The sequence below is a fragment of the Penaeus monodon genome, chromosome 38, assembly GCF_015228065.2.
Source record: "Penaeus monodon isolate SGIC_2016 chromosome 38, NSTDA_Pmon_1, whole genome shotgun sequence".
Taxonomy (NCBI): Eukaryota; Metazoa; Arthropoda; class Malacostraca; order Decapoda; family Penaeidae; genus Penaeus; species Penaeus monodon.
This window is the reverse complement of record NC_051423.1, coordinates 11,751,066-11,778,868: the sequence shown is the minus strand read 5'-3', so window position 1 is coordinate 11,778,868 and position 27,803 is coordinate 11,751,066.

The following is a 27,803-nucleotide window of genomic DNA, read 5'->3' as shown; positions in this document are numbered from 1 at the left end:
TTATTACCATCATCATCATTGCTATTATCATTATTATCTATTATTATACTGGTTATTATTATGGATCACCATATTATTATTATTACATCATCATTATGATTATTATTATATTATCATTATTCATAATCAATTATTCATTATTATTATTATATTATTATTATTCTTATTATTATTATTATTATCATTATCATTAGTTATTATATATAATGTTACTATTATAATTTATCATCATTATCAGCATCATCTCATCATCCTCAATCCTCATAATCTCATTCATCCTCCCCTCATCACTCATCCTCATCATCATCATTCATCATCATCCTCTTTTATCTTCATGTCATCATTATCATCATCCACTCGTCCTCATTATCGTCAATCATCATCATAATCATCTTAATCGCATCATCGTCATAATCATCATCATCATCATCGTCATCATCATCAGCATGCCATCATCATAATCATCATTCATCTCATCATCGTCTCATCATCATCACATCATCGTCATCCACATCATATCATCATCATCATCGTCATCATCATTATCATAATCATCCATAATTGTTCGTCAGTATCTTCATCATCATCATCATCATCATCATTCGTCATCATATCATCATCACATATCCATTCATCATCGTCATCTCATTAATCATCATCATCATCACCGTTCGGCATTCATATTCATCTATCACTTTTATAAATACAGTTCTTAGGGAGCCGATGGTAATGGTCACTTTACTCTGAACTATAGTACGCAGGTTCATATAGCATGGCTAGAAAATATATCTGTTCAGTGCCACAACGATGTCGTGCAAAGCATAGTGGTAAGTTATTGATGTCGATGGTCAGCGAAACTTGCAGCACATGAAATAATCAATTAAACAAAGCACACGCGATGAACAAAACAACATGAAAATAAGAATCGGCACAAGAACAGTACGATAGCGACGAAAAAAGACTGAAGACGGATGCCTGCTAGTCTTAACTTACCAGAAAATCATAAGGCAAGATCTCAAGAACTTGATCTAACATTCATCAGGCCTGAAAGCTGTACCATAAGACAAGCCTCCTATCAGGGTGGCACACAAGTCAAACCAGACTAGTGTGTGCACGTGGTACATCAGCCAGAACTACGTTTAGGTTACAAGCAAAATGTTTACTGCAACTGCACATGTGCAGGAAGTGCAGATGAATCATAGACGCAGATGTGAAAACACGAAGAAAACAAACGACACAGCTAGCCAGCACTATATCTCGAAATGTCATTGTGACTATTTATCTTTTCAGCACTGTGTTCAGGACCACCCTACCAGCACAGGTATAAGGACTTATGACATGAAATCTGCATTTTTCTGATACATCTGGAAGATTCCCCTTTCTTCTTCCGCTCTCTCCTCTCCTTCTATACTCGTTCGATACCCTAAATTTACTATGTAATAATTACCGTAAAAATAACTGTTATTCAAACACAGTGGCGCAAAAGCATATGAAAGTAATATTTTGTGATGATTTTTTATTCTCCAAATATTATATTTTACCTGTACAATTACAGTAGTTACAGACTACGTACTAAGTGAGAGGTTGTTAAACTTTAATCATGATTTCCCAACCTGAGCAGAATAGCCAGGGTGGTAAATAAACTTAATTAAGTAGAAAACGTTAAATGTTTAACGGAAAAAAAATAAAATAAATAAATAAATAAAATTAAGGAAAAGGCGGTTAAAAAAGACAGTAAACAGGTAAAGAAGACAAGAATTAGTACAATAAGATAAAACCCAAGCAATAGAAAAGAAAAGCAAAATGCTGACATAGGAAAAGTTGTGTCCAACCACAATCATCCCTATCATCATTACTATCAATCGTCATACCATTTCTTTGTCGCGTTGTTGCTTGCTCTTGTTCTTTTATCATTACTGATAATTACGTTTTTACGACTTTAATCATCATCATATGTTTCATATTTTGTCAACTTTGATGTCATTTAGGAATTTTTTTTTAACAGTTGGTTCTCACGCTATTCAAAATGATTTTATTCCTATGAAAAAGTTTAAAGGGATTAATAATATTAAAAAAACGTATTTTTATCAGGATACGCCGTATGCTACCTAAATGAAATGAATAAATACACTTAATGGTGCGCGTTATAGCGGTCAATCGGCCGAGAAAATCTACACTGGTATCTTACTGTACACATGCATAATACAAATCATATAAATAATTCAAATGTGTAGTGAATAGAAAGCTGGTTAATGTGTATATTTCCCATACGAGGAATGCAGATCAGTAGTGGGTAGCAGGGAATCGCGGGGAAGATTCCGACGAGAGAGAGAGAGAGAGAGAGAGAGAGAGAGAGAGACTGAGAGAGAGCAGAGGTAGAGAGAGAGAGGACGAGGAGAGACGAGCGCGAGAGAGAGAGAGAGAGAGAGAGGAGAAAAGAAGAGAGGGAGAGACAGAGAGCTTGCTTGGCTTGAGATTTGCGAAGTTCTGGCTTCGCCCGGGGCCTTTCACACTTATGGCCGTCCTGTTTGTCAGCTTTTATGGCTGTCTCATTGTTTATCTGACACTCAGTGCTTACCGTGGCGTTGGATGCCAGCAGGCGCTCTGTAGCCGTGGTGTAAGCATCTCGCATAATCTCTGTTAACCAGCCCAGGACGGCGGTGTTCTGCGGGCTTGTCTTAGGAATTGCCGTGTGCACACAATTCTCTAAGAAATGTACAAGTGTGGGCGTTCGGCTCGCCCGCAATGCATGCAACCACCTCTCCTTCACGTTCTATGTTTGTATGACTGCCATGCACGGGTAATCTAGGCGCATCTGTGCACGAAGACTTCAGGTACATCTGTTGTTTATTTCAGAGAGTGCCAGTGGTTCATAGCCTGTGCATCTCACGTACCAGCTGGCGAGGTGGGAGGGATCTCGTTCCTCTTGTGAAACTGCAGAGGAAGGAGGTGGCCGCACCGTACACTTCTTCACTAAGTAATTTTCGGCTCTGATGTATTATATTCGATTAGGGGGAATAACCCTGCCAAAACTTACGGCTATCGTCAGCAAGCTCATGTTCCCTCTGATCCCTATGTGGCTGGGAACCCAGTTATGATTTATCTTCTACCCTGTGCAAGAATCCACACTGTGCAGTGTGAGGATGGTAGGTCGGAAGGTAGATATTGTCAGTGGGTCGAGGCTGCGAAGACAGTCGACTGATCTTTTGGAGTCTGTGTGATGACCCGTGTCCTTCCCTCACGGACGCGTCGGCAGTGCTCCCATGATGGAACTACCTCTTGCCTGCTGTACGCGAGGAAGCTTTGTCTGTAACCTCATGGATTTGTGGCATCCTTGCTGCGGGAAGCCGGCGCTGCAGTGTGGGTCAAGGGATCGACGATCCCGTCTGTGTACACCTATGTTCTGCTGCCGGCCCGAGGGGTGATGGTTGCAATGGACCCTCTGGGTTTCTGCTAGGCGTACAATATTGGTCTTTTTGCTTGCCAGTCTCATACCGAAGACTCTATGAGGTTGTGCCAGGCGGAGCTTCGACAAAGTCAGGGAGGGGAGTCCATGCATTGGACAATACGCGGGTCTTTGAGCTTGATGGCCGTCATAACACCCGTGGCTGGTGAGACAGCCAAGAGTTGTTGCAACAGATCGTCACATCCTGTTCTAGGCGTCTGACTATTTTAGTATTAGGCTTGTGGTCCTGGGAGAGCCTGGGATGACCTTGATACGAATTGTGCTGCCATTAGATCCAGTCGTGTGAGGACAAGGGGAGAAAGGGTTTTGCCTCCACTAGGGAGGTTGAGGACTTCGCCCACGCTTGGGGCACCCATGACTGACCCTGGCGGCTTCGTTTTGGACTGTCTCCAGTGGTCTTTATGTTTTTCTCTTAATGCCAATCAGAGCGAGGGAGGCATAGCTACAATGGGCCAGACAGCATGTTACATGAATGATACTTAATACCTCTGTGTCATGGCCCCCTAAGCGTCTTCCAATCATGCTATCATGACAGGCACAGATTTGATTTTGTTCGGTCTAACCAGTAACTGGATCCTCCTTGTGGAAGGAGAACGGTTCCGTGTCTATCCTTACCCCAAAGGTAGAGTAGAGGTAGTCCTGGAACCCCACTCCAAGTCCATTCCCTGGATTTTCAGGCTTGTGCCTTGAACTCTCTGTCTTAGAGAATGGCTCATTGGATTTGGCTGCAGAGATCTTTAGTTCTGTCGCAACATCCTAGGATACCAGTCCAGACAAACGCTGGGCTTTGTTTAGGTAGTTATGGTCCAGTGGAGATGATATAGCAAGATCGTCTGCATAGGAGAATGACTCTTGCCCCCACTGGGCGGTTTATGTTGAGATACAGGACATTATGTATTAAAAAGGGCTGGACTGAGAACCCACCCTGGGCATTTCATTCTCTAGTGGCATGGCTGTGTAGGTTGACCTTGGAATTTGACTTGGCTGTCTATTCGTAAAGTAGTCACCTATCCAAGGCCAAGAGCTGCCATGACGAGAGAGTGAGAAAGTAGAAAGGGAGTCAAGGCACAGCCACGACATGCGAGAGAGAGAGAGATAGAGAGATAGAGGAGAAGGGGCAGTTATATTTCCTAAGCGTTCACCAGTCCCATCTTCACACAGATGCAGGTCTGGTATGGCGTACCCATAAGGCACGATTTCTGTAAGGACATTTGCCACTCGAGAACCATAAGCTAGCGAGGAAGCATAGATGACGATTTATCTGACCTCGTCTGACCTCTCAGTTCGTGCTCAGTAACCGACATGATAAGGGTCAAGTCCAGCCTTAGCACTTCAGGGTTGGCTGGCGAAACACCGCGCTCACCGCTTACCCCAAGACATCGTCTCCTGGCCCATTACTGTATTTACTGTTCCATTAATATAAGGTCAAAGCCGTTAACATTACTAACACTGCCAACAGTTCATAACCATTGATCAGCACTCAGAGACTCTTACATCGTGTGCTGTTAAATGCCATATAATAAGTAATTGTAATTTTCATTAAGATCAAAGTAAGATTCCACCTGAAATCTGTAGTAATTACATTCAGCACAATAGCACTATCATCAGTGGGAGAGGAGAATAGTGTTACAAAAGGTTTACACAAATATATATAGACACTTCATCGTTTTAAAAGGGCAATGAAGATGACTGTGAGGGATGATAGTGATGGTGTTGGTTGGTGATTATGGGCGTGATGAGCTGATTGATGGTATGCTGCTGTGATGAAGATTATGGTGATGGCGTTGGTGATGATGGTTGATGATGATGATGGTGGTGACGGAACTGGGTGAATTGATAATGATGGTGATGATGACGGTGATAGAAGTGATGGTGATGATGCGGTTGTACGATAATGATGGTGTATCTGATAATGTGTGATACTCTATAATAATGATGGTGATGATGACGATGAAGTGAGATGATGGTGATGAACAGTGTGATGATGGTGGTGTTGATGACTGATGACGTTGACATTTGATGATGATGAGCGAAGATGATTGCTAATAAGGTGGATGATGATTGCTAATGATAAGAATGATGGTGGTGGTGACGCACGATGGATAGTGACGATGAAAGATATGACATAAATAGCAAAGTGATAATACAGTAATATGATGATGATGATGGTTAATCATGGTGTATTGATGGTGAATGAATGCGTAATGAATGGACGATATGCAGGACGATGATTCTGGTGATGTGATTGATGATGGGCTTGTTGGTGGGGGATGGTGCGTGGTAGTAATGAAAAGCAAAGAATAGTTAAGATGATAATAATATAGCAATGCAATAATGTTTTTAAAAAATTATAAGATAATAAACTAATGAGACTAAGGTTGATAATAGTTATATGAAATGTATAATATTATTATTAAACAAACAACAACAACAACAACAATAATAATGATGCATAATAACAATAATAATTATTAATTTTGAATATTATTATTCTCATTAGTATTATTATTATTATTCTTATTATTATTATTATTATTATTATTACTATTATTATAGGATGTATTATTTTATTATATCATTATTATTATATTATTATTAGTATGATAAATAAATGATTATGTAACAATAATGAGATGATGGCCGGCGTAGTAGTTGAACATGCCCTGGGACTGACTGCCCATTTCAGAAACTCTTCATATAGCATTGTGCCAATGCCATTATTGGTAAGTTATATTCTTATTATCACCGAGTCTTTACAGTGTGCTGTAAAATGGAACAACGGGCATCGGTCAGTGAAAATGGCTATAAACATTTTGTTGTGGATTAATGTTATCCTACTTACTCATGGATATAGATTTTTGAAGTATTATCGTTATCAATATATGGCTTTACAGTACCATTCTGATTTTGGACCTGTGGCTTCTGATTCAGCCTGAGAGGTATTTCACCAGTGATAAAAACAGGGAGGTGGGGCACTGTGTAAATGAACATACTTGCCACGTTTGTTTTATGTTTTTTTTTTTTTATGGTACTTATAATTTTCATTATCTTTTATTCTATTTCATTTATTTCATAGTGACCATGAAAGATATATTTCTGCTTATTCAATAGTAGGCTGTAAGGGTGTCAATGATTGTGTATAGGGATTTTATAGTTGTACGTGGCTCGTATTGCTTCTCTGTACTGTGAAAGGTGAGAATGTATTTTTACATTATTTTGTATTTGTTGTTCATATGTGCACTGTTTATAGGTTGGACCAATAATAAAAGAGATCTTCCAGTCACCTGGTTGATGGATGATGATAGACTAAACACGAAGCAATAAAAACTGTCCATTTAAAATAAAACTCACGATTGACAGCAAGAAATTTTAAAAAACCTCCTTTGGGGGGGTTTTTTTCCCCCCTGGGCTTCCGGGGGTCCAGGGGGTTTGGAGGCTTTGGGTCTCCTTTTGTTTTTGGCTTTTTTGCCGGCTGCGTCTTTTCTTGGGCCTTGGGCAGGGTTTTTGTTCGGGGGGCCCTTTTTTTGGGGGTAGGTCTCCCGGGGGCTTTGGGGTTAGGGGGGGGATCCCTTAAAAGGGAGGGGTGTTTTGGGTTTTCCCCCGCCCCCCTTTAGTTCGCTTTAATGGTCTGGCACCGGGGGGCCCTTACCCGGGGTTTTTCCTTGCCCAAAGACCTTTCCACTGGGGACCAAAGTCCAGATGATCCAGCCATCCTTCCACAGAGTCCGGTTTTGGAGGGTGGGTCTGGAATTTTTCCTCCGGGTGGTTCTTTTGGGTTTATTGGGGACTCCTTGGGGAATTCTAAGGTTTTGGCTGGGGAGGCCCTTTCATTTGGAGGGGGGAAAGCCAGAACTAGGTGCCGGGGGGGGCAGGAAAAAAAGTCGGGTCGCTTCTTAGCAACCTCTTGCCGTTGAGGGCCGCCTCTTTCCTGACAGAGCAGGCCGGCTCCAGGGGGATGCCTCTTGGCACAGTTGGGACATTTGGCTTGTTTGTTCCCTTTTTTTCTTTTGTAGCCTTAATGCACACTCGGTGTTGTGTTGCCTCCGCACGGTTGGTGTCCTTTACCTTTTGCCACTTGAAACACCGAAGTGGATCAGGCACGTAGTCGAGGTTGTAGGTACCCAGTTACCCAATCAAGGGTGGGAGGTTGGTACTTTCATGGTCACCAGGACTTCCCTTTGGTTGGAGTCTTCCCCCTTTCGAATTTTTTCGGGGAAGCCTCCAGGGACCTGTGGGTGTGATGCATCACTCCACATCATAGAGACTGAGAAGCCAAGTAGCACCATCTTAAACTCTTTTCCTGAGGATTAGTGGTAAAGAGGCTCACTTTTCCCCATCTTTTTGCTCCTTGTTTCCTGCAGGAAACAAAGGGGGCTTGATCTTTGGCATGATGATCATGCCCTAATCTCGCGCAACCCGGATGACAACCCGGGTTTTTCGTTGGTTTTTCAATCCCCGACCATTTGGTAGGGATTGTCGAAGCCTTTGGGTTTGACAGGTATTTTAATTGGGGGGAAAAGCCTTGGGGGGCCAGACTCTCCCTCAAGTGGGCTCCCCCCCTTTGGGGCCCCCTTTGGGTTTTGGGGGGCCCGGGGGGTGGGTTCGGGTTGGGTTTTAGGCCCCTTTTTCTGGGTTTTTTTCCCCGGGGCCGGGTTGGGGGGGGACGGGTTGGGGTTTCACCCTAAAAGCATTTTGGGGGTTTTTGGTTTGTTTTCCAGTATGGCACCCTTTTTTCCCCCCCCACCCCCAAAGGGGGCCAAGGGGGCGGTTTGAAAAATTTAACCAAAAATTTTTCTGGGGTTTAAAACCCGGGGACCCCCATTTTTTAACAACCCCCTTTTTTGAAAACCCCAATGTTTAACCAAAGGGGGGGAGGGTGCACCTTTTAGGTTTTCCCCCCCCAAGCAGGGAAATTTTTTTTAGAGGGGGGGGAAAATAAAAAAAAAAAAAAAAAAAAAAAAAAAAAAAAAAAAAAAAAAAAAAAAAAAAAAAAAAAAAAAAAAAAAAAAAAAAAAAAAGGGGGGGGGGGGGGGGGGGGGGGGGGGGGGGGGGGGGGGGGGGGGGGGGGGGGGGGGGGGGGGGGGGGGGGGGGGGGGGGGGCGTTTCCCAACCTTCCATTTTAAGGGGGGAAAGCCTGGGGCTCGGGTTTTTTTTTGGAAACCCGGAGGAAAGTAGGTTAAGGGGGGTTGACTTTGGTTTGGGGTTGCACGGGTCGTCAACATTCCCATCTGTTTGGGGGGTTTTTTTTTGGTTTAAAATTTTCCATGAAAGGGGGCAGTCCTTCATCCACCCCCCCCCACCCCCCAAAGGGGTTTTAAACAAGGGGAAGCTGAGTGTTAAAAAAAATTCAAAAACCCCAACAGTTTTTGTTCTGTCAAACGGCAGCTATTAGCCAAACCAGGCTGGGGGCCCCTACATTTTTTAAAAGTAAATCCCCCTTTCCCTTCTCTGAAACCCCCAAAGGCTGTTTCAATCTCAGAAGGAAGGGGGGTCCTGCACCTTTTTTCCAGTAATTTCCCTTCATCCCTCTGAAACCCCACCGCAACTTTTTCCCATCAGGGGTTGGAGGGGGGAAAACTAACTTTTATCCGGGGCATTTCCCCTATGGCAGAAGGGGAAGTTAGTGTTTCGGGCTAGGGGAAAGTTTATTTAAACAGAACCGGCCTGGGGGCCCTTGCCAAAGTGAGGGCTCCTACCTGCCTATGGGCCCTTTAGGCGAAACGAGAGTGGCAGTTATCAGGGGTCTGCCAACCAGTCCCTAGCAATAGAATGGCCACCTAGCACACCGAAAGGCAGGCCCTCTAAAGGACCTTTACCCCCCCTGGGGGGGTAAAGGTCTGCCCATTTCCCGAGCAGGGGCGCCCGAAGAGGGGGCCCCAGTTCCCCAAAAGGTGTGAAACAAAAGTTATCCAAATTCCAAAAATTCGTATAGGAAAAAATAGGCTAAGGGCAAAAGCACATGAAACCCCCTAGCTTTTGGGGCCCGCAAACTGGGGGTGCGTCACCGCCCCGATAACGCTAAGAGCCGGGGCCCAAAAATTGCTTGGGCCGGCCGCGGTCATCTTTTTAAAAATCCCCCCCATTCAAAACCCTGGGGCCGGAAAGGCCCATAGTGCCTCTTTTGGGCATTATCTGGCTTGGCCCCACCCCCCGCGCCCTTCGAGCCCTTACCGGGTACGGTCCCCCCTTTCCCGCTCTCAATCCCCCCAAAAAAGGCCCGTTTTCAGCCCCGGGAGAAAAGAGAGGAGAGTCCTTGTGGGTCGCTGCTCGATGTCCACTGGATTTTCGTGTCTAGTGAACAAAAGGGGGGGGAGAGGACGGGGAAGGATCCTTATTTTTTCAAGGAGGGGAGGAAAAGCAAAGGGTACCCCAGCTACCTAGAAGTTGAAAAAGGGAGAGTAAAAATTAGGGGGCAACCCGGGAGCCGGGTTGGGAAAGGGAAAAGGAGACATTTTTTTTTTCGCCCACTGGGGATTATCATAATAGGTGTAAACCCTTTAATGATGGGCCTATTGGGGTGAGACCCTGCCTGCCCCCCTGCCAGCTCCTGGGGCTGAGAGCGGGGTTCAGGGGGTTTCCCTTTTTTGTTTATTTAAACTAGAAAAATGGGAACAAAAAAAACGATTTTTTAAAAAAACAATAATAAAAAAACGGGTAAGGATGATTGTGAAAACAAAGGCGGGAGAAATGAAAATGAGTGAGGGAGGTATGGTGAAAGTCCCCCCCAGGGGAAAACCATAGTTTAAAACGGGGAGGGAGGGATGGTAACAAGAACAAAAATTAAAAGAGGGGGGATATGAAAAACACCCAAAAAGGAAAAAATAAACATGGAGTAAACTAAAGAAGATGTGGTGAAACGAACAAGGAGCTAAAATTAAGGGGAAAGGGTTAAAATGAAAAAACATGATTTTTGTGACACAGAAAACTTTAAATTTTAAAATTTGGGGAAGACGAAAAAAAAAAAAAAAATAATATAATAAAAATTTTTTTTTTTTTTTTTTTTTTTTTTTTTTTTTTTTTGCCTGCCAGGGATTTCATAGCAGGTGTGAGCCCCTATGATAGCCGGGCTGCAGGTGAACCCTTGCCTACCCCCCTTCCACCCTCCTAGGGCTGAGGGGCGAGGTTCATGGGCCCCCCTCTTTTGTTTATTTTTTTTTTTTTTTTTTTTTTTTTTTTTTTTTACGAGAGATGACGAAAAACGGGGTGGGGCCGTGTGTTAATTTTTTTTAGAGCGGGAGGCATCCTTTGCCTGTAGCCCACTTTTGGGTTGGTGCTTCACCCACCCAGTTTGGGTAAATTTGGGCCCCTAACATATATGGAAAAACAGAAAAGGGAAAAAAAAATTAAAAAAAAACATTAACTCAAACACGGATAAAGGGTGACTGCCCAAAGCGCAAAAAACCCGTATGATAAAAAAAAAAAAATGATAATGATTTTAGTGATATGTGGTGATGATGTCTTTGAATTTGGGGGTATCTTGTTACCTTTTTGCGCATTAGCAGGGGAAAGGTTTTGGGGTGGGGTAGGGGCATGGTTTTAAATGGGGGTTTTTTTTGCGTGAAATCACCCCCCGGGCCAGCCCCCAAGCAAAACCCCAACACAAACTTTGCTTGGGGATGGGGAGGGGGCCCGGGGAGGTTTTTTCCTTTCCCTTGGGGTTTTTATGCGTTGGTTTTGAAGGTGAAGTTGAAACAAACAAAATTTTTCAATTGAAAAAAAAAAAAAACCTATATACTATGGGGGTGTGGGGCCACGCATAGCCTCATTATAAAGGGGGTTGGGATGAGTGAAAGTGGTGATGTGTGGTGTATGAAAACATGATGTGATTTATGTCATGATATCGCGATTGTGTGGCATGATGTTCCTCTGCGCTTAGCGGGGGGAGGTGGCTGGAGGGGTAGTATAGGTTGGATTATGGTAACTTTAGCGTGGAGATCATCCTTCTGACCCGAGCACAACACCCCAAAAACATAAACACAAAAAAAAAACGAAAACACAGACGTTGTGCGTGGGGGGGAAACGGCCCCAAAGGCTTTTTTCCCCCACTAGGTGGGGCGGGGTTTTTTAAACAGAAAAATGCAATCAAAAAAAAATCCCATTATATCCAAAAATGTGAGTTTTTGGGGGGGGGAACCCCTTTCGACTTGCACCACTTATGCGTGCAGTTTCGGAAAAACCTTTTTCCCCCCAACTAAGCATTCAGCTCGCATAGGGGGTTCGGGGGGATCCCCGGGTTTATTAGGGGAGTGTTCTGGGTCACCATGGTTTTGATTTTTTTGGGGTTTTGTCTATATTCGTCGTTTTTTGTTTTTTCTATGTGTTGTATGCGGTCCCGGTTTTTTTTGCTTTGTGTGTGTATGGGTATTTTTCAGGGGCTCTATTTTTTTATGTTTGGTGAAATTTGATTGGCGGAAATTCGGGACGTTTTTCTGTTTTGAAATAGTGGTCTTTTTTTTTCCCAGTATAGTGCTCTGCCGTAGGGGATTGCATTTTAAATTTTTTTGTTTTTTTGGAATTGCAGTAAATGGAAGGGGTTTTGTATTCGAGTATAGGGTCTTACAGTAGTTTTTAAGTTTCAGCTTGGGGGGGTGTTGGGGCTTTGAAAGTTTTTTGAGTTTCTTCGAGCTTTTGTTTTTTTGGGGAGGCCTCCGGGCCCCCCTTCTCCCCTTCCCCTTTCACCCTTTTTTTTTTTTTCCCCTTTTTCCTTCCCCCCTTTCCCCCTCTTATTTTCCCTCACCTACTTCTGTACTTTTAAATTTTCCTCCCCTTTGTTTCTGTGTCTCTTATTTTTCCCTCTCCCAAAGCTTCTGTGTCTTTTTCTTTCCCTTCCCTAGCTTCTGTTTCTCTTACTTTCCCCTCCCTATTTTTCTGGCCCTCTTATTTTTCCCTCTCCTACTTCTGTGTCTCTTATTTTTCCCTCTCCTAGTTTCTGTTTTCTTTTACTTTCCCTCTCCTAGTTTTCTGTGTCTCTTATTTTCCCTCCCCTTTAGCTTGGGTTTCCCTTCCCTTTCCCCTCTCCTACCTTGGGGTGTCTCTTATTTTCCCCTTTTCCTAGCTTCGGTGCCCTTTTCCTTCCCTCCCCCTAGCTTGTGTCCTCTTACTTCCCCTCCCAGTTTTCTTTTCTTTTATTTTCCCTCTCCTAGTTTTCTGGGGCTTTTTCTTTCCCTCTCCTGCTTTGTGTCTCTTTTTTTTTCCCTCTCCTGTTTCTTTTCCCTTTTAAACTTTCCCTCCCCCTAGCTTCTGTTTTCTCTATTTTTTCCTCTCCTACTTCTGTGTCTCTTATTTTCCCCTCTCCTACTTCTGTGTTTCTTCCTTTCCCTCTCCTAGTTTCCCTGTGTCTCTTATTTTCCCCTCTCCTGCTTGGGTTTGTCTTTTAATTTTTTCCCTCTCCTAGTTTCATTGTCTCTTATTTTCCCCTCTCCTACTTCGGTGTCTTTTAAATTTTCCCCTCTCCTACTTCGTGCCCTTTTAAACTTTCCCCTCTCCTAGTTTTCATGTCTCTTATTTCCCCCCTTTTCCTGGGCTTCTTGTCTCTTATTTTTCGCTAAAACTACTTCGGGTCTTACTTTCCCTCTCCTAGCTTCGTGTCTTTTAAACTTTCCCTCTCCTAGCTTTGTGTCTCTTACTTCGCTAAATATTTGGGTTGTCTCTTACTTTCCTCTCCTAGCTTCTGGGGTCTCTTATTTTCCCCTCCTGCTTCAGTGTCTCTTATTTTCCCCTCTCCAGCTTCGGTGCCCTCTTACTTTCCCTCCCCCAAACTTGTGCCCTTTTTTATTTTCCCTCTCCTAGCTTTCCGGGTCTTTTCCTTTTCCCCCTCTCCTAGCTTGTTCCTTTTTACTTTCCCTCCTAGCTTGTGTCTCTTATTTTCCCTCTCCTAGCTTCTGTGTCTTTTACTTTCCCCCCTAGCTTCTGTGTCCTTTATTTTCCCCTCCCCTACTTCTTGTTTCTTACTTTCCCTCTCTTACAACCCTTTTTTTTCAAAAATTTTTTGGGGGGGTTTTCCTTGCTAGCCTCCCTAGAAAATCTTTTTTTTTTTCTTCTTTTTTACTTATTTTCGGTGTTCTTCTTTCCCTATTCTTATATTCTATACTGTCTGCTTATTTTCCCTATTCGGTATCTTTCCCTTTTATACCCCAAGCTTTCCTCCAACACCTACATCTGGGACTCCTCCTACCCAGTGATGTTTTTTTTTTTTTTTTTTTTTCCCTTTCCCTTTTTTCCCACTCCTTTTCCTCTGCCCTCAGCTTGCCCTTTTCCCTTTTAAACCTCGGGCAAATTCCCTTCTAAAACCACTCCTGCCCAAACCCCGGGCCCAACGGAAAAGTATAAAGATCCTGGAGGACATACAAACAATAGGATGGGCGTCACCCCCCATACTTTATGCCTTTTTTTTAAAAATCATCGGGCCCAAATTAATTGAGACTTTTTTTTAAATATTACCCCTTAAAAACAAATTGTCAAATTTTTTTCTTTTGCAAGGGAAGGGTCTCCTTTTTAAATATTTATTTATCGGAGCTTTTAGAAGCACTGTTATTCTTTTCTAGAGTGCCGCTTTTCCTTTTATTTTTAAAATTTTAAATTTTTTTGCTAAACATGTTTTTTGTTTTTTTTTTTTCTATAAACATTTTTTTTTGCTGTCATTTTTTAGGTTTTTTTTCAAGAGCCATAGAAACCTGTTTGCTTTTGTTTTTTTTGTTATTTTGTGTCGAAATTACCAAAATTTTTGGTAAATTACCTTTTTTTTTGGGCCCTTGAGGGAATTTTATTTTTAAACCCCCCATTATGGTTTTTGTGATATTTTTTTTGTTATTCTAAGAATTTTAAAAGGGGTCCCTTTTGATTTTTATTTTTTGGGAAAAGCTTCTGCCAAAATTTTTTTTTTTGTTAGTTTTTTAACTTTTCAGTTTTTTTATTTGTGATTTTTTTTAATTGTTTTACTTTTTTTTCCCACTTTTATAAATGTTTTTATAATTTTCCAAACAATTTTATTGTAAATTTTTTTTTTTTTATTCGAAAATTTTTTAAATTTTTTTGTTTCCCCTCGCGGGATAAAAGGGGGGGGGTTGCCCACCCAAAAAACAGTGTGAAGACCTAACGTGTGTTTTGTGCGTCCCCCCATGGATCTTACAGTGAATGGGGGTCGAACCGGAGAAAAGGTTGTACCCGACCTCTGACTTGCCTTTGTTAAAGCGGGGTTTTGAGTAGATAATTTCATGAAAGGGTTTTTTTTAAGGTATCACCACTCTACCTTTTAGACGCCCCCCTTCTTGCGGCTTTTTAAGGGAAACCCCAAAACTTTTTTTTTTTTTTTTTATGGGGGAAACAGGGCCCACCTCTCCAGGCCCCTTTTGCTCTCACCCTTAAAAATGCATTCATGAAGGCCCCCTCCCACAGATACCCCTTTCCTTGCTTGGTTTTTTCGGGGTTTTTTGCTTGTGGTTTTGGGAAAACCGTTTCTGGGGGAAATGTAAGCCCCACTGTTTTCCTTGGTTGGGGTAGGGTTTTTGTGTCGTGTATTTTGGGGGGATTGGGGGTGGGTTGCTTTTGGCCACTGATATGGCTGAATTTGATTGTGTTTGGGCTGTTCTTCCCTTTTTTTTTTCGTATGTGTTGATCGTGCTGTTTTTTGTTGGGGTTTTCATTATGTTTTTTTGGGTTTTGGGAAAGGGGGTGATATGATTTGTGTAAAAGGGCGTTTTGCGTATCGGGTAGTTGCTGTAAAGGGGGCTGGGGGGGGTAGGTTGGCAGTGTAGAGGAAAGTAGAGTGTTGGTGAAGGGTGCCCCTGTGGGAAATCCACTTCTGAGGGGGAAAAAGGGAGGGGCCCAGGTGAGAAACAAGGGGAAAAGGAAGGGTTTTTCTGTTTTTCCAGGAAGTTCAAAGAGGGGTGTGAAGTTTGGGGGCATTGGCTCTGTTGGTTTTTTTATTTGAGGCCCCTCATTCCAGAAACCCTTTTCAAAGGCCTTGGTGACCCTCTCGAAGTTTAATGTTGGGGTTTTGGGGGCCCTTTTTTTCGAGACTGAAGCATCTCCTCGTAAGCGAAGCAAAATTTCGGGTCCCAGTCCTCTGTGAGGGGAAAAGCCGTGTTGCCCAGGGTTTTGTATTTGTTGTATTCAAAGGGGTTTTTTTAATCTTTTTTTGTAATCCTTTTCAAGCAATTCCCCTGAACTTCCAGCAGTGAAATGGGCCGGGAAACTTTGGGCACCTTGTGAGGTGGCCCTTTTTCCCGGCTTTTGGGATGAGGATGAGTGAAAAGTATGTTTTTAATTTGGTGGGGAAATTTTCCTGTTGGGCCCGGGCAGCTTGAAATGTGGCGAAGCTTGGGGGAGCCCTGTGGGTGGAAGGTGTTGCATGAAAAATTTGTTTTATGGTTTCTTTTTTCCTGGGGGTTTTTGTTTTTTTGGGGTCTGTTAGCATTCTCATGTCTTCTGGAGTGATTGGGGGGTTTATGAGGGTTTCCCGGGGTGAGTGTGGTGAGTGATTTGTTTTTTGATGGAGAATCAGGGGTTTTTAATGTTTTGTGATTGTGTTAAAATTGGCTTCTGTGTCTGGGGCAAATGTTTTCGTTTTTTCCCGCAGGGTAGATTTGGAAGTTCTGTTGCCAGAACTCCCTATAGACCGCTTTTCCTCCCCCCTGCTGTGTCTATCTTTTGTCTGTTGGGGTTGTTTTATGCAAAGTATCCTCTGTCTGTTCGACTTTTGGTCTCCTGTGCTTCCTCCGGGAAAACCCTTAAAATTTGTTTTTTGTTGTTGCATAGTTTTTCTTGTGAGTGTTTCACATTGTTGGTTCTCATGTTTTTGTTTCGTTGGTGAGTTGTATTTTTAATTTTTCTTTGTCGTGTGCGTATTCTGGTTCCTTCCCCGTTTTTTCAGCAAATTCCCAAGGTGGCTGTATTGTATTTTTTTTGTTTTTTAGACGACGGTTTTTTCTCTGTATGCCAAGGGGGTTTTTTTAATGTTGTTTTTTTGGAATGTTTGCCTCTCGGCAGTCTGTATGTCCTTGTACCACTGGGTTTGGGGGATGGTCTAAAGGTGTACGTAAATTCCCTTCGGATTTTTGGGGTGGGGGTGTGGTTTTTAAATGTTTGTTTAAAACCCTTCACAGTTTGGGAAAGATTAATTTTTTCTCGGCGGTGTGGGATCAAATTGGGCTGGTTGGGGGTGTGAGTAAACACAGGGGGTGATAAATGGTGGGAACAATCCTCTTTTGGGTTTGTGGTAATTTTGGGTTGCCTGTTTTTTACGGAAATATGTCTGGTGTGGTGGAGCCGTTGGTACGTTGAAGTTGGGGTTTCAAAGGGGCCCAGGTGGGGAGTCTGGGGTCGAAGATGAAAGGGCGAGGCCCCTTCCCACGGGATTTGTGTCTCTGTAACCGAAAAGTCCCCCTGGTTGTTTTTGAAGTTCTCATTTTGTAAAGTTTTTTTTTTTTGGTGGGCGCAAAAAGTGAAAGAGGTCAGGTTTTGGGTTTTTGTAAGGTCTGCGGGGGGTGCGTCGTGGTGGCTAGATTTATGGGGCCCCTGAGGGGTGTCCTTTTTTCGATGGCCATGAGTTCTGAAAGGTTAAAGTGTCTATAATTTTTTTGTTTAAATTTTTTTTTTGAAAGGCAATGGCTAGGGCCCTCTTTTTTTCCTCGTTTGTTTTTTTGGTTTGTAAAGTGGGTTTTTGTTGTATATTTTTTCCCGTTTGTGGGTTTTGGTGAGTGTTTATTCCCTGAGTATGATTTTCAGGGTTTGTGTTGTCTTTTTCTGATTGCAGAAATTATTTTCTTTTTTCTGTATGTCCATGTGTGGGGACATTATGTTTAATGATTGTGAGGCGTGAGTGTATTGGTGGTGTTTTCGCTAGGGGGGTTCTTTGTCGTTCCACCATTCGTAAAGGGGTCCAAGGTTTTTTTTTTTGAGTTTTTTTAATCATGTCCCGGCTGGTGAAATGTTTTTCCCGCATGTAAGTGTTGTGGGGAATTTTTTTTTTTCGTGAAAAGCGGTTTTTGGTATGTGGTGTTTGTGATATCCATTTTTTTTGTCCGCTTGTATTTTGTGTGCCGTTGTTGTCTGTTGATTTCGTTTTTTAGTGAGGGCTTTCCCCGGGGAAGAGGGGGGATGCCATATGTTTTTGGGGTTTAGATAGTAATCGTCCCTATGGCGAAGGGGCTGATCTCGGGGGGCCTCTGATTTTGTAAGATCGTCTGGGTGTTTTTCGATAACATTTTTTTTTTGGGTTTTTCCCGGTTGTGTTTGCTTGGTTTTTTTGGGGGTTTTTGGGGGACGGGTTTTGGGGGTGTTTTTCGTGGGAGGTATTGGTAGGTGTGGGGTTGGGGTTGGGTTTTTTGGGGTTTGGTTTTTTCCTTTTTGGGGCAGTGAAGAGTTCATTTTCTGGGTGTCCTGTGGGGCCCAGTCCTGGGTTTTGGCTGTTTTGGTGAGAGAGTTTGTGTTAGTATGGTTTCTGTTGTGGTTTTTTTTGGGTTTTTTGATGGGGGAAATTTGAAAATCCCCCAAGTCTCCCCTTTTCCCCAGTCGAGTTCTGGCCAAATTTTTTTTTCTATTTTAACCTTTTTTTGGGGTTTTGCCTAAAACCGAACCTGGCTCCATGATATTTTGTAGGTTGGGGGATGTGCCGTCATGATTCCTACTGTTTAAATTATGGGTTTTTGTATTTTAACTTGGGGGTTTTTTCTTATCTTTCCACTCTCCCCCCTTTTTTTTGGGTAAATGGTTTTTAAACCCCCCATTTTGGTGGGGTGCAAAGTTTTTTTTTTGCGGTGTGTTCTGCAACCTTTTTTATTGGGATTTATTTCTTTTCCCCCTCTTTTTTTTTTTTCCTCCCCTTTTTTTTTCATGGCTTCTTTTCCCGTTTGGAACAGGGAATTGGCCCGGGTCCCCGCAGTTGAAAGGGTCTTTTCACCTCTGCCCTTTCAGTCTTGTTTAAATTTTATTTTAGCCCCAATTCCGGGGCAGGTTTTTGTTTTTTTTCCTTTTTCAGGGCCTTTTGGGTTTTAAGTGACCCAAAACCAAAACAGTGCATGCACCCGCACGATGTTTTGTGAACCTTTTTTAGGTTTCGTCCGTCTGGGCTTTATGTATAGTTAAACTATATAGGTCTTTTTCCCTTTTATGTTTTCCCGCTTTTGGTGGTCTGAAAACTGTACTTTTATTAGGTAAAGATTTTTCATGACGAAAATGTTCCCTATCTTGGTGTTTGGAAGGTTTTTCTTTTTTTCTTTTAAAAGGGCCCTCTGGGGGGTTTTTTTTCACTTTTGGGTTTTTTATCCAAAAAATTTTTTGAAAACAAGAGTGAGTTTGCTTTTATTCCCGGGGGCATTTGGGTTTTAAATCCCCTTTTTTTTTGTGTGTCAGGGTTTGAAGGGGGAGAAAAGTGCTTCTTCTTTGGGGTTCGTTTTTGGGATACAAAAAAGGGAAGGAAACATGGCCCCGGGGTGATTCGTAGTGGTCTAATTTCGTCGTCCCAAGAGGGGCCGCAGGAGGGTTTTTCCCCTTTGATCTCGTTTTAAGGGAAAAGTTTAAAAGAAAAAACCCCCTTGCCGGGGGGGGAAAAAAGTGGGAGAGGGGGAAAGGGTAAAGGGGGGGGGGAAACGAAGAGATGAAATTTTGTAAGATTGATTGATTATTTAAAAATTTTCTGCCCCGTTAACCGCTAAGGGCATTGCGGCGAATACCCCTTTGTTAACTAGAAATATTAAAATGTTTTAAAACTTTTAAAAATCTATAAATAAATATCTTACAAATAATAAAAAATAGATTAAAAATCAAAGCATAAATATTATGCTCTAAGTGCATAAAATTATTGCATAAACCATTATGCAAAATTAAATTTTATTGAAAATATTAGTCTCCCTAAGGAAATTAATAAGACCCTCTATGCCCACAATCTTCCCCAATACGTTTTTTTCAGTGTATATGGGGAGACAAGTACATACGTCTTTGGTCTGAGAATGTTGCACATCTTTTCCACTACATGTGCGATCGTTAATGGCTCTTGGCATCCTTCACAAGTGTTTCATTTTTACCCCATCATTGGCCCATGAGTCAGTCTTGTGTGCCCGATTCTTTCTTGTTAATATAACTTCCACTTTTGGGTTTGGGATGGATGCTAGTCGCCCAACTTCCAAGGTCATCTCTAATGTCTCGCAGTTTGTTTCTGGAGGTATGCCTCCATTGTTCCCTCCATTTATCACGAAGACAACTTCTGATGCTGGGTTTCAGGTCGGTGTGGGGGAGAGGAAAACGAGCATCACAAGGCTGAGCGGCAGCTGCCTTTGCCTTCTGATCAGCTCGCTCATTCCCACTGATCCCAAACATGCGCTGGGCACCCAACATAGAGTTATCTTTTTACGTGTTGACATCAGTGCAAGCCAATCTTGAACTCCCTCACTAATGGATGTGATGAGTTTAAGCTCTTGATTGCTTGTAAGGCACTACGAGAGTCACAATATATCCAAACAGAATGGTTCGTAAGATCTCTAGTCATTTTAAAACTGCTGTAGGATGGCATGTAACTCTGCATTGAAGATCGAGGCTGCTAGAGAAAGACGGGCCAGATGAAATCTTCCTTCTGCTCCACTGCTGAAAAACCCCACGCCATTTTCAGATTTCGAACCATCTGTATAAATTGCATCTGATCCCGGTATTAGAAATGTGCTGAAGAAATTTCTCTCGGACTTCTGCTTCGGATCTCTCCCCTTTCCCAATTCCGACTAAATCCGCTCAACTTGATTAGTCCAAGGCGGAAATTGGGGAATTCCACAGCCTAAACCTTAGGAGACTCATTAAGATCTTCCACAAGATTTCCTCATTCTCCTACCAATAGGATCGGCTGTTTTCAAGGGGGTTTGAAAACCAATCGGGATGTAGGAGATCCGGGAATCCTTTGTAGTCTCGTGTAGTAAATCGGGTTCATGTATTCTCGTGTAATGAAAGAGGTGGTTCTCCACTCTCAGCATACAGGGACTCCACGGGTGAAGACCTGAAAGCCCCAGTACGATTCTGAGAGCTTCATTATGAACCGAGTCTAACATCCGTAGAACAGTGGGAGTTGCAGATGAATAAGCTTCACATCCATAATCAAGCTTACTACGAAAACGCTCGGAAAGCCGTAGTAGCGTTGTGCGGTCTGCCCCCCAAGATAGATTGAAAGAACCCGCAAAATACTAAGTGTTTTTTGTAGCCTTTACTTCAACTGTTGATGTGAGGCACCATGTAAGCCTTGAGTCAAAAATTAGACCCCAAGTACTTCACCTCTTGGACAAATTGCAGTGGTTTTGCTCCTAAATAGAGGGAAGGATGGATTTTCCTCGTTGTGGAAATGTATAGCCATGGTCTTGCTTGGGGAAAATCTGAACCCATGACATGTTGCCCACCGTACAACCCGATTCATCGCAGCCCGCATGTGTCCCCGCACATCCCGCAAGCTTCCCCCCGAGCAGCACAGTGCAAAGTCATCCACACACAGATCACATGAGACAGAATTTTGGAACACCCTTTTACAATGTCTTTATAGCAATGGCAAACAGGGTCACACTAAGACACTCCTTGCGGGACCCCCCCCAGCTGATCTTCCAGACCAGAGAAACTGTTTCCCACCCGAACTCCAAATTTCCTGTTAGCAAGGAAGCCCTGCATGAAGGCAGGTAACGCTCCTCTTAAGTCAATGTCACACAACTTCTTGAGTATGCCATGTTTCCCAAGTAGTATCATAAGCCTTTTCAAGGTCAAAGAAGACTATCATGTGACGTCGCTGTGCGAAGGAATTCTGTATAGCAGTTTCCATCCTTAAAGGCATCTGTGGTCGATCTCAATCTTCAAAACCCAATTGATATGGAGTCAGCAACGTTTCCTTTTCTAGCATCCTGTCAACCTGAAGTTTACCATTTTCTCCATCAGCTTGAAAGATGCAGCTGGTGGGGAGATTGGTCTGTAATTTCCTGGTGTGGAAGTATCCTTCCCAGGTTTAGGGACAGGAATGATTATAGACTCTTTCCATGTGGATGGCACTGTACCCTCCCTATATATCCTATTGAATAGGTCCAACAAGAACTTTTGGATCTCTCTGGTAAGTGAGTTTATCATTTGGTATGGAATATCGTCATTTCCCTGGGGCAGTCTTACGGCAGAGCTGCAAAGGCAGAGTCCATCTCCTTGCTAAAAAATGGAAAGTTGTATGGAAGTTCTGCTGCAGTCCCTATTTGAAACGACACGGGGTGTTGTTCCTGTTAAAGCCCGAAGAGTGGAGAATCGGGAAAGTGTAAGATGCTCCAGAGGAGATCTCTGCCATGGATTTAGCTAGCTCATTAGCAACATCTTTTTATCTGTGATGATTATGCCATCAATCTTCAAAGCAGGTGGTGACAGTGATGTGCTCTTCCAGCGATCTTACGCACCTTGCCCCTTTACCTGCTAAGGGGTCCCAGAGTTAATCAAGGAGACATACTGTCTCCATGACGTCCGTCTGGCCTCCTTTAGCACTGGGCCTGGCCTTGGCTCGGGTCTTTTGTAATGGTCAAGGTTACATCACTGGGGCGTCGTTCAACTGCCTTAATGCAGCTTTTCTTGCTCTGACGGGCTTTTTGGGCATTAATCAGACCACCATGGTACCGGAGGTCGACGGAAATCCCCGCTACTTTTGGGAAATGGATGCTTCGGGCTGCAAGGTGAATTCGTGATGTGAAGTGTTTAACAGCATCTTGAACACACTGGAAATCATTAAACAGATCCATGCAATACTGCAGTTTGATCAAAAAAAAGATTCCAGTCCGCATGTTCAAGTCGCCATCTCTGCATCCATTGGCTGAATACCATTCACCTCCTCCAAAAGTATTGGAAAATGGTCGCTTCCATGTAAGTCTTCCTAACCTCCAAGTGAAATTCATCTGTAATCAGGTGAGACAATTGACAGGCCCTATTTTGGGAGAATGCCCCCCAGTTTGAATTTGGAAATGTTTTGGGAATGTCACTGTTTCAGTAAAACGCATCTATCTTAGGAGTAAGGACTCCAAGGCCCTTCCTCGAGGTTGCACAAAGTGTCTCCCCAGGGGTGATGCCAACCATTGAAATCTCCCAAGAGTAGAAATGGATGGGGCAACTGCCCAAGTAGATCTTCCAAAATCATTTATGTGAGATTATGTGGAGGAAGGTAGATAGATGCAACAGTGTAAGGTCTGTCAACCCTATTCTCACAGCCTTCACCTGCAGTGTTGTCTGCAGGTGGTTTGCCTGGAAGGGAATATCTTGACGTACTTACTGCTACTCCTCCATGAGGTCCCTTGTCAAAAGTCCCATAATGGGCTTGAATTTGGAATCCTCTCAGGGAAATCGGATGATTTTTCCCTGGTCATAATCTCTTGTAGGGATACACAAAATGGGTTACATGAAGCTATCAGATGTTGCAGTTCTTCCCATTTTGCATGAATTCCCTGACAGTTCCATTGGTTAGGGTATCCAGTTCTTTAAACTATTTTTCATAAGGTTTTGGGAGCACCTGTGGTCAAGGTTTGCCCTACACTTTAGGCTGTCCCTTTCCCGGATCTTGGAGAAGTCTTTTTAGGGTGTTTACCCGTGGAACTAGTTTCCACAGGCTTCCTTTTGACAGGCTCAGGATTTCTTTGCTGGGACAAAGAACGGACCCGAGCCTTTGCTTCAGGGGCATTCTGCCCAGCAGCAGAGGCCCCTGTGGATGTGGTGGCGCTGGAGCTGTCACTGTTGAGACCCCTGGAGCCCTTCCTGACGGCTCCCAAAAACCCCACCTTGAAATGATTCTTTTGAACAGACTCGGATTCCTTTGCCTGGGCAAAGGACAAACCCGAGCCTTTGGTTCGGGGCATTCTGCCTAGCAGCAGAGGCCCCTGTGGATATGGTGGCAGCTGGGCTGTCACCATTGAGGCCTCTGGAGCCTCACCTGATGGCTCCAAAGACCTTACTTTGGGAGGAGGAGTCTCTTCAATAGACCCCCACTCCTACCTCCGTTTCTGGTGGAATTCACCAAGGCAGTTCAGCAATTGGGGACTGAGGTTTAAAAGAAGTGGCGAGTGTGTGGTGTAAGAAGCATTGGAAGGCAAGGGTTTGGGGGGAAGGAGGATGGGCCGAACCGAAGCAAAGGATTTACCTGGCTGTGCAAACAGCACACGGGCACCCTCGCTTTGCCTCTGGAAAACTAACTTTCTCCTTGCTCCTTATTATCAATACTTCTTTCTCAAATTTGTACCTTTTACACTGCTTTGAAGAAGCTTCATAGCTTCTTTTCAGTGATAACAGCATATTGGACCCGGACAGTTGTCATCTCCTTGATGACCTGTCGTACCACACTTAACACATATTCTTGGTTGTCCATTTTCCTTAAAACGGCAAGAGTTGGCTCCATGCCCATAACCCCGGCATGGAAGCACCGCATAGGGTTGGGTACATATGGCTTTACCCTTTAGGTGGTACCATGCCAACTTAACTGATTCTGGAAGGACCAACGTATTAAAAGTTAGAAGGAGAGCTGGTGTAGACTGTTCCAAACCGTCAACTTTTTCTTAAAACGTTTTACTGCCACTACATTAAAATTCTCTAGTTCCCCTAACAGTTTCTCCTCAAAAAATACCTCATCAGGTCTCGGGAAAAGACAATTCCCTTACACTGATTGAGGTTTTGTGAGGAGAACATGAAACTTTAGCCCCAGGAATGTCGCATATCGCACGCAGACGGTCACTCTCCTCTGGTGACGAAACCTCAACTATCAGCTACCATCTCGCTGTGGGGTGATGCGAGGATCACGTTGACATACTTCAAAATTTTTCGATGTACTTCGAAAATATCAAGACCATGATTGATGCACTTCAATGGTCTTCACTACTAGGTACTTACTATTGAAATGTTTTCATATTTACCAGGTAAGATTTCCTTAGTGGGGTTGAGGAGGACTTTTCCCTTCTTACCTGGTTTGGGAGCCCGGGAACCATTACGATTCCCATTCTTGCCCTTTTTGGGAAACTGGAAAGGTTCCAAAGTGACAATACGTGATGTTTCCCGAGGGAATGGTCGGGGTTGCGTAGGTCGTCAGGGAGAGAGCTAGATCTTTGTAAATTTGTAGTACTCATTACAAATTGGGAATTCTTCATTTCCTCACCCCCCCACCCACCCTGGAGTCCAACGAGGGGGAAACTATAGCCACAGGGGGAATGAGGAAATATAACGCAGCCACTATTACAGTACTGATGGCAGTCGCGGGACCTATGCGCTACCGACTAAATAGTACCTGCTTGACCCTGCCATATTTGACCAGCCGATTGACTTGACCGGGCCCTTTATCAAGACACCCGTCTAACCAGAATAAAGGACCAAAGAGGTGTGTTGCTACTGCAGGGGGCAGCGTGCAGCATCGCTCAACCTCCAGGACTCCTGTCTCCTGGTAATACGGGATTTCCACGCACGGCCAAACCACCCCTGGGAGAGTTCTCCCTGGTCCAAGATGGAACGAACCAGGGTGGGTGCACCAAACCCCTCTCATAGGCCTTGGTACAACCAGGAAGCCATTTTGTCTCATCCCTCACCCGTGACCCCTCCAGTATGGGTAGCCCTCTGGTCCGGCTCACCAGATCATTGGGACCTCAAGCCCCCCCACCGCGGCAAGGCGGCTTCCATTAGGGGGGTGATTTAGTAAGAGAGAAAAGAGTCGGGGCTTAACCCAACATGCGGGGTAAAAGTTTTGGGGGGATAGCTGATAGGACGAGGAAAGGAGGATAAAGGTCAGCAAGGGAGGCCTCGCGCCATCGGTGGTTCGCTGCCCTGGCATAACGGTGATCTTCGCTTTCGCATGAGCTAACTCACGGGTCGGCGAGCCACCGGGGCCCGGGCTGCGGGTCCACTCGGCTAACGAGGGAGGTTGGGAGCGGTAAAGGTGCCTGTCCGGCGCCATCGGGACGCCACCGTGCACGGACTCTCGCCCATGGCAAAGGTGGTGTCCTCGGCTAACCGTGAGGCTACAGTTGAAGTACGGTGAGATCGCTAATCAGAGGCTACCTCCCTTGCCCGCGTCGAGCAGAGATTTCTCCCTGTCGGCGGCAGGACTTCTAGGGAGATGTGCTCTGGCGATCTCACCACGTTTGTGTTATCAACTGGGCCCTGACATCTCCTCCCCCACTCCGCGTGTTGGCACTCCTTACCCAAAGGAGGGCCACGGTCATGGCAGGGTGCAGGGGGCAGATGTCACGTGTCGGAAATCCGAAACCAGTGAGTGGAGGTAAGGATTTGGATGAGGGACGCTGGTGCTATGTAAAGGGTTTAAAGAGATGAGCGAGGGCGATGTTGTGTGACCCACGGAAAGAGGAAGTGGGAGAGGAGGGATTAAAACGGGATAGGGTCTCGTTAGGGGGTTTGTTTATTTAAAAGGGTAATTAAAATAGGTTTTTATGTATAAAAACCCCCCAAAGCTATAAAACCAAAAAAGAACAAGGTTAAGAACGAGAAACTAAAAAAAACGAAAGAAAAAATTAAAAACAACGCAAACACAAACGTAAGAAAAAAAAAAGCTAAAAAAGTTTTGGCGATAAATTTCGGCGCTCGACACCCGCTCTCGCGAGGCCCGGCAACAATCGCGCCGCGACGCGATTGGCCGAGCCGGGGCGAGGGCGGGCGCCGAGTTTATAGTAAAAAGCGCCGAAGCTAACGTAACTTAACTTAACATTAAAAGTTTAAAACACAGACAGGAGGACGAAGAGACAACGGACGAATCAGAAGCAGGATAGATGAACAGGCTCCTCCCCTCTCTCCCTGCGGTGAATCGGTCCTTGATTGGACGATTCAGAGAGGGGGGATGATCGGTTCCGGCAAGGGTGGCGGACGGGGCGGGAGTGGGTGGAGCCGGAGGGAACGCCCAAAAGAGTTAGCATGATGCCATGATCCCCCGATCATGTGGCTTTTTGCATGGGCATATTAAAGAGATGCACCGCGCCCGGTCCCATGCAATCTCGCCTCGGCTCTTCCGCGTTTTCCGGACGGTGACGCGCCCCCCATTGTTTGATGCCAAAGATGCTTGTGCTTGCATGTAGCTTCGTGCCCTACTAGCCTACTCTTTCCTATGCGAATTTTCGGCATTAGGATGACTCTATGCACACCTTCTGGTGAACTGGACCCCATCTTCGGGCGCGTGCTCGGACGTGGGCAGACCTTTACCTCCCGCAGGGGAGGGTGTGTCTGGGGGGCCTTAGAAGGCCTCTTTACGTGTGTGCATAGAGTTGCCATTCTTTTGTTAGGGATTGGTTGGCAGACCATCTGATGACTGCCACTCTTTTTCTTTCGAATAGGGCGATAGGCAGTTAGAGCCCCCTTGTAGGCCTTCAGCCAGGTTCTGTCTAATAGCAGCTGCTAACAGAAAATCAAATTCCCGTGATAGGAAGTACCTGGATAAAGTTAGTCTTTCTCCCTCACTGTGAGAAATAGTCTGTGGTTGACTATTTTAGAGGGATGAAGGAACTTACTGGAACAGGTACAGGTCCTCTCTACTCCCCACTGAGGTGAAACTTTGGGTGTTTCAGAGAGAAGAGGATTCACGTTAAACTCACCCTGCCAAAAGAACTGCCTTGAAAAAAGTCAGCTCCTCTCCCTCACTGTGATGGAAACAGTCTGTGGTTTTGGGTGTTTCCAGAGGGACAAAGGAGCTTACTGGAAAAAGGTTTCAGAACCCACCCTTTTCTCACTGAGGTGAAACATCCTTGGATGTTTCAGAGAGAAGAGGGATCCACCTCAAAAACCGTCCTGCCATAGGAACCTCCTGGAAAAATGTTAATTTTCTTTTCCCTCACTGTGGTGGGAAAAAGTCTGTGGCCAGCTGTTTTCAGAGGGATAAGGACCTGACAGGAACAGGTGCAGGACCCCCTCTTTTCTCAAAGAGGTGAAACAAACCCTTTTGGGGGTTTCAGAGAAAAGAGGGATTCACTTTGAAAAAGGGTACGGTCCCCTCCGAGGAGCGGAGAGGAACTGCTGAAAAAGTGAAAGAGCCCCCTTCCTCACTGAGGAAGGAGCAGAATGGGTTTCCCATCAATGATGTCCTGTAGATGGAAGGGCATCCCCTCTGGGATACTCCCCGAGGTTGACACATACCCACGTGTTTTGCCGTGCGTGGCACCCTTGGAGCTGGGAGACGGGAGTCCCCGGAGGTTGACGATGCCGTCACGAGTCGCCTGCGGCTAGCAACAGCCTCTTTGGTCCTCTATCTGCAAGACAGGCGCTGATCCAGGCCGGTCAGGTCAATCGGCTGGTCTCCTCGGAGGCTAGGGTCAAGCAGCTGTGCCGTTGGTACCCACACCGTCCTGTGTACCAGGCAATCGGCTAATTGGCTGCGTATAAT